Source organism: Malaclemys terrapin, chromosome 2, assembly GCF_027887155.1.
Source record: "Malaclemys terrapin pileata isolate rMalTer1 chromosome 2, rMalTer1.hap1, whole genome shotgun sequence".
NCBI lineage: Eukaryota > Metazoa > Chordata > Testudines > Emydidae > Malaclemys > Malaclemys terrapin.
The window spans coordinates 220,765,405-220,775,086 of record NC_071506.1 but is presented as its reverse complement, the minus strand read 5'-3'; the positions used below and the strand labels follow the sequence as shown (position 1 = coordinate 220,775,086).

At 39.3% G+C, this 9,682-nt stretch overlaps 1 long non-coding RNA gene across 1 annotated transcript; it reads left to right on the top strand.

The window, feature by feature from the left end:
* Positions 1-521: 521 nt before the first annotated feature.
* Positions 522-1,795, top strand: LOC128832532 (uncharacterized). The gene is made up of 3 exons (XR_008443996.1): positions 522-654; positions 1,365-1,434; positions 1,542-1,795. It is a non-coding gene; the product is annotated as an uncharacterized LOC128832532 (long non-coding RNA).
* The last annotated feature ends 7,887 nt before the right edge of the window (positions 1,796-9,682 follow it).

Sequence of the window (9,682 nt, the reverse complement as noted above, 5' to 3'; positions counted from 1 at the left end):
TTATGGAATATGTAGACAATTTCTTTGGTTAATTAAGCCTTGGTGGTTATAGTTGTATCCACCTTTACTAGTCATCAGCACACACAGAATGCTCAAGAGAGATAATTGGCAGGAGAAAGGTCTAGTAAAAAACTACATTTAGTCCCTGGCAGACACATGAGAAAACACTAACATGAGCAATGTCAGGATGGCTTTGTCTTTACAATCTGAATCTTCTGCTAGTGTCAGACAATGGTGATCTGTAGCAAAGAAACAGCTAACTTTTCTGGACAAGTATTCTCAGAATTATTCACTTTTTAGAAGTCCAGTCAGTATGGTAATAGGTGGATAGCATTTGTGACCTGCAGAACATGTTTATAATTCTTAATTAAAGGGTTTGCTTTGTGAAAGGTTAACTATTATTCTACTCCAACAGGTTTTTTTTTTAGAAAATTACAGTTTTACACCTAATGATTAAAATGCAGCTATTTGGTCAACTGTTTCTTTAAATAAAATTCAGTCATGTCTTGTTTTCCAGCAGATAGACAGACAGAGGGATTCTAGTTACCGGAAACCTTCATGTGGCAACTGGATTTATTGGATATGTGTCCTGTATATTGGGACAGCCCAGACTTGAGCCAGAATTCTTACACTTTATCAGAAGTTGTGTACGAAGTAAGTTTTTAAAAGGAGTTGTTTTCCTGTGGCTGAGCCAGTAGGAGCTAGGTGCTAAACTTGTTTCCGCTTGACATTGCTCTATGAATATTTGTTAAGTCTGAATGTTTTACCTTTTCACCTCTCCGGTAGTGGTTGTGAAACATGAGCCTCTAGGTGTTTCCTGGTTGGCAAGAATTCAACAGTAATAAAATTAATAGAAGAAGAAATGTTTTAGCAGCAAAGTTATCTTCTCTTACTGGTTTGTAATTTTTTAAATTAATTAATTATTACAAATATGTTTTAAGTACACTGATTTTAATCAGTCATATTCCCAGAGTTTATGTATAAAGGTTTTTCTCCCACAGAATAATAAATGATAGCCTATCTCAGTGCAGAGTGATGAAATACTGAAGACTGATATTACAACTACTAGCAATAGTTCATCTTGTAAAGTGCTAGATTCTCTAGGTTATTCCTTCTTTATGGCTCTGATCCAAAACTCATTGAAATCAGTCTAAAGATTCCCATTAACTTCAGCAGACTCTGGATCAGGCCCTAAATCTCCTTCTTTGGATGTAATCATGTTGCTGGTATTATTAACAATTTATACGTCATCATAGGTGTGAATGGCACAGATGTTTTCCCTCTCCCAAGGAGTTTAATGTTAAAGTAATTTGATAGGGCCAGATCCTGAAGCTCTGACTCAGATTTTCCCCTTCTTTATTCAGGCAAACACCAGTTGGCTTCCATGAACACTGGAGTCAATGAGATCATTCAGATGAGTAACTGCTCATCTACGTGAGTAAATGATTCACAAATTGGCCCTTAGGAAATAAGTCAGGATTGGGAAGATGACACTGACAGCTACACAAAGGTAATTTCATTATTTATTATCATATTAACAGGTTCTAATTAAAATAAGAACTGATCCAAAGCAACACCCTAAACTCAGACTGAGCCGAGTGAGGCATACCGCTCAACTGTCTCTCCTTTTAGCCCCAGATGACCTACATCTCACATGTTGTGGAGTTTCCATTTCGTTCAGCAAAATTCAATATCTTCCATTGTTTGTGCTGTTGTTGTAGCCATGTTGTTACTCTGCGCACCTTGCCCAGACCTGAAGAAGAACTCTGTGTAGCTTGAAAGCTTGTCTCTTCCACCAGCAGAAGTTGGTCCAATAAAAGATATTACCTCACCTGCCTTGTCTCCACATCTCACAGAAATTTGGTGCCCCATCACTTTTATTGTTGAAAAATTACATTAAAATAGAGAATCATGAAAGCAAGGGTATAGAGAGAGTCATTTACAAAAGGAATGAAGCCTACAGCATTTTAAATTTCCTGCATGGATAATTTTTTGCGTCCCTCTTTTTGGGTGTTTGTTACACACTGTATCCTACATTTGGGCCTTGGCAGGTTGAAAAGTATGAAAGTGGAATATTTTTGAGGACAAAAAGTGGGTTTTGTTTGTTTTGTATTATTATTATTTTTTTGGAGGTGAGGGGTTGCAACATGTACTTCTAAACTTCCTAGTTTATTGAGGACTGGAGCCAGAAATACCAAAATACTGTTCTAAGGGTATATAGTATTTGTGAATGAGTCAGAATCAGCAAGTAATAAAAATCTTGAAACAAATGAAAGACTGGGATTTTAACAGCAATGCCAATGGACCTCTAACTAAAACAGCACTGCTGGGTGCTAGTATTCTATGGGCAAGTGTCAGATAGAATTTCACATCATAAGAGCTACTCAGAAAACACCTAACAGCCTTGTCTAGCAGACAGGATTTATAAATATGAGCAGTTAGTGTTTGAAAGTTCCTTACTCACAAAGACTCAGCAACAAAGCTATCCAACAGAGTCCTCTTCTTCTCACTTTCAAACTCAGAAAGTGATTTCTCTGAAGCAAAAGTGACATCAAATGCTTTTTCAGATAAAGGGTTCTACAAACAAGGAATATCCTCCAAGAGAGACTTTAAAATGTCTTTCACAATTAGGAAGCACAAAAAGCCTGTAGGTCAAGAATCAAGTCTTAGCCTATCATCCGTATTCACACTTTCAGCGTTTCAAACTCATGCTTCTGGAACTGACCTTGAAAAAGTCATTTCTTCAGGAAAGGGGTGTCATGCTATTGTCACCATTCATCCACCTCTCTAAACACTTAATATCAGCCAAAGTTCAAAGGAATCAAACAATTGAGCTGACCCTTTCAGAAAAAAGCAGCAGCATTAGGACTATAGGGCAGCACTGAATGGTGGAGAATGGGCATCAATAGGCAGCAATATGTGAAGCAAAGAGTATTAAGTGGTGCTTACAGAGGTTAAAATACATTGTTATTATTGTTATTATAAAAAAGAGTTTTCTTATTGTGTATATTGTATTTGTAAATATTGGCCTTTTCCTTTTGCTGGGTCCAACGAATTGCCTGGAATTAACTAATATACGAGTCAGGGTGAATTATATCTGTGCGAATGACAGTGCTTCCTTTAACTTCATACTTGAAAATATCTCAAACATTTACAAGGCAGAAATACACAATAAATACAAAGTAATAGAAATGAATAAGTCATAGAAGCACACTAAGATGTTGAATGACTCGGTAGGCTCCTCTTTTGAGTTTCACTTCAGCTATTTTTGCTATGTGAGAAGTGTAGTTGCTGTTTAACATATAGTTTACTGATGCAGTACCCTCCAAAACCTCAGCTTTGTCTGCTGAAGACTTGACCTTGTTCTCCCAAGATCCCAGAGGCTAGAAAATGGGCTGCCTTCTTTCAATTTCCCATCAATATGATCTGAGCTACCCAACAATATCAGATACAGACATTTGATAGATATTATTGAAAGGCTTAATGTGGTTCAAGCTACAGTAGGTGCAGTGCGTAGAGAGTTTGATAGCTTTGTGTCAAGTGGCAAGGGAGATAAGAGAAACATGGAAAACAAGAGATAATACTTGTTGGATACAATACCGTTCTATCTGAGACTAATAACTGCAGCAAGCAGTGAGAAATCAACTTTCTGACCAGAAGAACAATCTCAGATGTCCTGAAGGCACAGAGATGACAGAAATCGGGATTTAGTTAAGAGTCCTGAAATGCTGGGGATCAGTAAGTTTGAATGGATGGGCTGGTGCACACACCCGCTTAGGAACCTGAGGATGTGCACCTCTTAGAATAGAAAACAAAAAGGTGAAATTAGCTCAACAATTTGAATCTACAATGGTTGGGGAGGGGGCAGGGGAAGACTCAAGAGCCTCATTCTTTTAGGATTGCAGCCTTGTTCTACTTTGTCATTAGAAGACATTTATGACACTTTAAATAAGAAAATGTGGACCTACAAAGACAGACTCTCTATTGAGATCCAGCCTCTTTGCACCACTCAGGAAATAGAAAAGGCCTGGATTCTGGTCGTAAATGCCCATCAGGGAATACCCCTAGTACTGGGGAACTGCCTGCTGGTTTAAAGCTAGTAGAAGTGGCTCCTTGCCAGCTGCCTCTTCTATCCTCTTCCCCTGCCTATCAGAGGAGATGTATTGAGTACAGTGGGATCATGTCAAGGTGGAGAGAGGGCGTGGCATGGCAAAGCAGAGCTCTGTTATACGTATGCTCCACTGATATAGGGTCCATTAGGGACTCTATTCAAGTGATGTAAGTTAAAACAGCCCTTTGCTCTAAATCTTGGCCAGGTTGGCACAGACCAGCCCTCAGAATCAGGGCTCATAATCATCTCCCTAATGCTCTCACACTCTCTCCTATGACTAGCAGACATTGAGGGCAAGAGTGAATCTAGCCCAGAATATCCAACCAGACTACAGGTTGTCTGGCTATCACATTGGCAGGCCTTTCTTCCTCCCATGAATACTATGGTATTTTTGGATAGGAAAGAAGAAGACTACATCTGAAAAGTGAAAAAGTAGCTTAGAGGATTCTGGGGAAAAGACACTGAAAATGATCTGATATGAGCTTTTGTCTTGCTACTCTGAGTTTAGTGAGGTGTATGGGAGGATGTAAAAATGACTGGGCCCTGTGACTGTCCTGGTCTTGTTGCAGTTGATGGGAGCTGTAAGTGTTCAGTGGCTTTGAAAATCAGGCTGCTCATTTAGGATATGTCGACATTACACACTAAGTCTAGGCTCTGACTCAAGTTTGAGCCCAGGCCCCCTTCCATCCACACACAAATCATTCTGACTCAGGTTAGCAAGCACTCAGAGCCCAGGTCCTAGGACCCTGCTAGGGGATGGTTCAGAGCCCGATTCCCACTGTAGGTTGAGTACAAGCCCTGTCATTTTGCAATGTGGACACAGGTCAAGATGCAGGCCCAAGTCAGAAGGTGTGTGTAGTGCAATATGGGGGTATTAGCATGCCTGTGAGACCCAGGTCCAGCAATTGTAAATTCAGATTTACAATGCAGTGTAGACACTCAAGCATGAGCCTGGAAACATCAAGTCCATTAACCTGGGTCCCACAGACCTAGGCTTAGCCTGCAGTGTAGACATATCTTATGTGTCTCAATAAGGATCATGGGGGGAGACTTTTCAAAGGCACAAATGGCAGTTTGGTGCTAACTCCCATGGAAAGCCAATGGAAGTTAGATGCCAAACTACCATGTGTGCCTTTAAAAAATCTCCTCTTCAATGGTCTAACTTTAGGCACTCACATTTGAAAATATTGGCCACATTTTTGACCTTTATTTGATTTATACCGATGCTTTGCGAAGGCGTCTCCTTTTGGAGGAATTCTTTAAAAATATTGATCCTTGTTATTGGCTGTATATTACATTTCTCTTGTATATGGTACAACTAAATACACTATATGCCAGAGTCCTAGAATCCCAGTAATTTATCAAGAAATTACTCCAAAGTGTCAGTGTAATTCATCTGCCAATATAGATAAAATTAAATGAGGACCAATGATTTTATGACAGATTTTAAGACAGCCGTGTCATGTGAAATATGGACTGTACATTAGTGTAACACTCATGGCATGACTCTTTTTAGTTTATTTATTAAAAATACTCAAACCACAGCAAAACCATAGATATGTTTTAAAAAGCAACCAGACTCTGATCTCAGTAACACTGGTGTAAACATGGAGTAAATTCATTGTGTTTGAAGGAGCTGATCCAAATTTACACTGGTGTAACTGAGAACTGAATCTGGCTCTAGGAGTGACTTAATATGACTCAACAAGCTGAATTGTTGCTCCAAATAGTAGCTATCAAATGCATCTTGCCTTTGCGTAAATGACTAATATAATTAGCTTATAACATCACCATAGGCATTGGCAAAAGTAATCATCATTACTATCCATTGTGTTCCCAACATCTGAACCATTCATTTGGAAGGCGGCAGAACAGAAAGTTCTCTACATCTCAGGAGAACTTTGTTTCCCTCCCCTCCCCTCCCCCCAACACATTTTCCATGCGGGCCTGTTTTCTATGCCTCCCCATCTTCCTGCCCATTCTTAAACTGCGAGCTAACCATAATTATCATTGTTCCTATTTTCTTTGTCTTTTTAATTTAAAGGAACTGTGGCGGGGCTGAGAAAACATACTTTTACAAGACAAAAAACTCCTTAGTACACAAAATCTAGTCCTGCATGGTTAGCTCAACTGAATGCATGCAGAAATAGGCACACAAAAGGTGTCTTGTTTTGCCCTCCTTTTCACTCATGCAACCCTGAGGTTGTATGGGTATAACCAAAGACAGAATGTAGTCTGTGGTGTGACAAAAAGTGTGCAATGGTACAATTTGATTTTTCACTTTTCTTACACAATTAATGTGGCGCATTAGCCGTGAAAGTACAAAGGCATGATTTTAATGGATCATCATCAGCAACATGTTTGATAACTAATATGGCATTCGATGGTTTTTTAAAGCACTATGACTAATAAGACCCTGGCAGCAATATGATCATTTAGTATAGCACTATATAGATGTTAAAAGATGCCAGTTTCCATTGCTTTGTTTTCTTGTAACACACACACCACCCACGTTGTAATTAAATAGGAATTTTGCTATGAACTCAGCATTCAAGTTGGTTCTGTCCATGATGATCAGATCAGACTTGACCCTCCAAGTTGCTGACCGTTCAGATTCTGATCCATCAAGACACTTAAGCATATGCTTAAGTGCTTTGCTGGATCGGGACCAGCATGGTCAGCACTTGCAGGATGAAGTCCATGCACAGTCCTGTGTGGTGTATTGAAAATTGTGATCTATCACTTTACATTCTCTTGGGGTTCTGGTCCTGCTTACAGGCTGGGGTCTCTGTAGGGAAGAGGGTGATCCCAGCAGAAGGTCTAGCAGCAGTCAGTTTGCAAACAGCCAGCCTAGAGTAAGGTGGGGTGAGTTGTGTCTCCATACCTCAAGGAACAACTGCTTTGTCTCCTCTCTGTCTTGTGTGTTAGGGTTCTTAATTCTAAGCAATAAAGTAGTGGTACATTGCAACCTTCCAGCAGGAGTATTTTTCTCCCTAATTTCTCTGTTTGTATGCTATGAACGCAACATCTTTTTTTAGTAATCTATGTTCTGTAAACCAGATTCTGATACTTTCCTCATGTTGGATAATACCTTACTCCATGAATAGTCTTATTGACGTCAGTGCGATTATTAATGGAGTAAGGAGCTACGCAGTGTGAGTAAGGGGACCAGAATCTGCTCCTATAGACTCTTCAAAAAAGTGAATGAGGATGTTTTTGTCCTATTTCAACTGGAAACTTCTCGCAGTGCCAGGTCTGCATCCCTTCACTTCTGCTTTGCTCTTCCTTTGATTTTTCTTAGCAGAAGTGCGTGTTGGATTTCTGATCTGCAGTAAACCATCTTAGAATAACCCATTCCTATAGAATTCATTATTCAGTCTCAGTAATCATTCAAACAATTTTGCAAATCGTCTCCTGTTCTTTTAGAAGAAGGTGTCCTCCTTTCCATTATTTATAGTATATGTGTTTTGATTAGACAGTCACCGAGGCAAGGCTTTTTTATGAATAACGGAAACACTGTGCAATACTTTTGGTTTATTTCTAATTTGTGTAAAAACAAATGTGTAAGAAATAACCACATGGAAAAGACTGGCTTCAGAAGTTTGAACAGGCCATGTTAATAGCAATAAAATAAATCTGTGCTTAAATGGTTTTTAACAAAAATCTCTGAAGTCATTAAATATTATTTAAAAAAAACCCAAAACACCACCACCAACAACAAACCCAAGGCCCAAGATTTCCATAAAAGGGTGACTAAGGCTGGGTAACAAAATCATTTTTCAGGTGCCTCAATAAGGATTTGGGGGGCAGGTCTTCAAAAAGTATTCAGCATCCAGATGTTGAAAAGAGCTCAGCAACCTTTTAAGTAAGAGGTTGGATTTTCAAAAGGGCTTAATATCCAGCAACTTCCATGGGTCACTCAGTGGGAGCTGCTAGACACTGAACTCTGCAAAAATCTAGCTCTTGGTTTTTAACTTTGGGCACCCATTTTCTTTTAAATTGGGGTCAGGATTTCTAGTGAATATTTAATTATACAAAATATGGGCCAAATCCTTGGCCCCATTCTGGCTGCTTTCCACCATTCTAGGAACACAGAGGTGATTCCGCCACTGCTGGCATATTGGTCTTGTTTAGGGGCTTCCCGAAGTGGTGCTGAGCAACCCTAGACGCTCTGTGCTATGCTAGTCCTGGCCCCCAGAGAAGGAGGTGTGGGCAGAATATCCCAACGCTCTGGTGATCCCCGGCTGCCAGATGCCCCATGCAGACCATTGGCAGCCAGCTCAGTTTCAAATAACCTGATGGAATTTGTGCTGAGAGACTAGACCAGATCTGAGGCAGTGGTCAGAGAGCAGTGGTGGTGGGGAGGGGCACATGCACAAACTACACTTTTGTACCCCAGTTTTTGAGCTACGCTCAGCATTTTTCAGCTACAGCTCAGGATCTAGTTCTGTGTCTTACCTATGCTACTCAAATGTGATCCAATATCATTAAAAAACATCACTAGTAAGATCTAAATGAAGACACAGCAGTATCTGAAGGTGCTATCGGATGCTTTCTACCAATCAGGAACATACCATTTCACATGCAGTAATTTACAAATTTACAAGTTGGGATAATTGTATGGAGCTTTAAGACATGCAAGCTTTGTGGCTGCATGTCTGCAGTTTTAGAACCCAAGCAACAACTGTTTTCATTGTTTTTCTTTACCCAGAGTCTTCTTTAAAGTGTCACGATAGAAAATTGACTCCATTAAAAGCATACCTATTAATCTGCTTTAAAAAAGCACATCAAGATCTTCTTAACACTATACTCTCTTTATGGCTCTAACAAACAACAGAAAGATTTGAAACCAGCACAAAACATGTCCAAAGAGCTGCACTGTTGTAGATTAATGCATTTGTAACATATTTTACTTGGACTTATCTCTGTTCATATGGAATGATGTATTTTTCCCCAAGAACAATACAGATAAAACTGAAGATTACGGTTTGTGTTAGAGTGGTTAAGGATAGATAAGGGTATTTCTCTTTGTGAAAGATGAAACAAGTAAAAGAAACACCTAAAAACAACAAAGGCCCTCTTTCACAGCAGGGTATATATTTGATGACCTATAGTAAATGTTATAAATGCCTGAAAGTGCTTTTATATACACGTATCACTTTGTAGTGTATATTTTCTATTTTATTCCAACACAAACAAACACACAAAGCAAGCACCAGGCTAGTGGAGTGTTATATAATTGCAAGATTATGCTGCTGATGAAAATGTATCATTGCCAGTAATTACTGTCAAATGAGAGAAAGATATTGGGTATCTTGTAAAGTGACATGACCTCCATATGCCATCATTTGTTATACCTAGGCCTAGTGCTATTGGAAGTACTGTAACAGGCAGGATGGCATGGAGGCCAAATGCTCATTACATAGTAGAAGCAATCAGTGATGACACATATATATTTTTAAAAAAGACCCGGTAATACTGTGTTACAGCTGAATCCTCCTTAATAAAAGGTATGCTCTAGCTCACACTTAAGTTATGGGTTTGATACACAAAAACTACAGAGTGAACTTC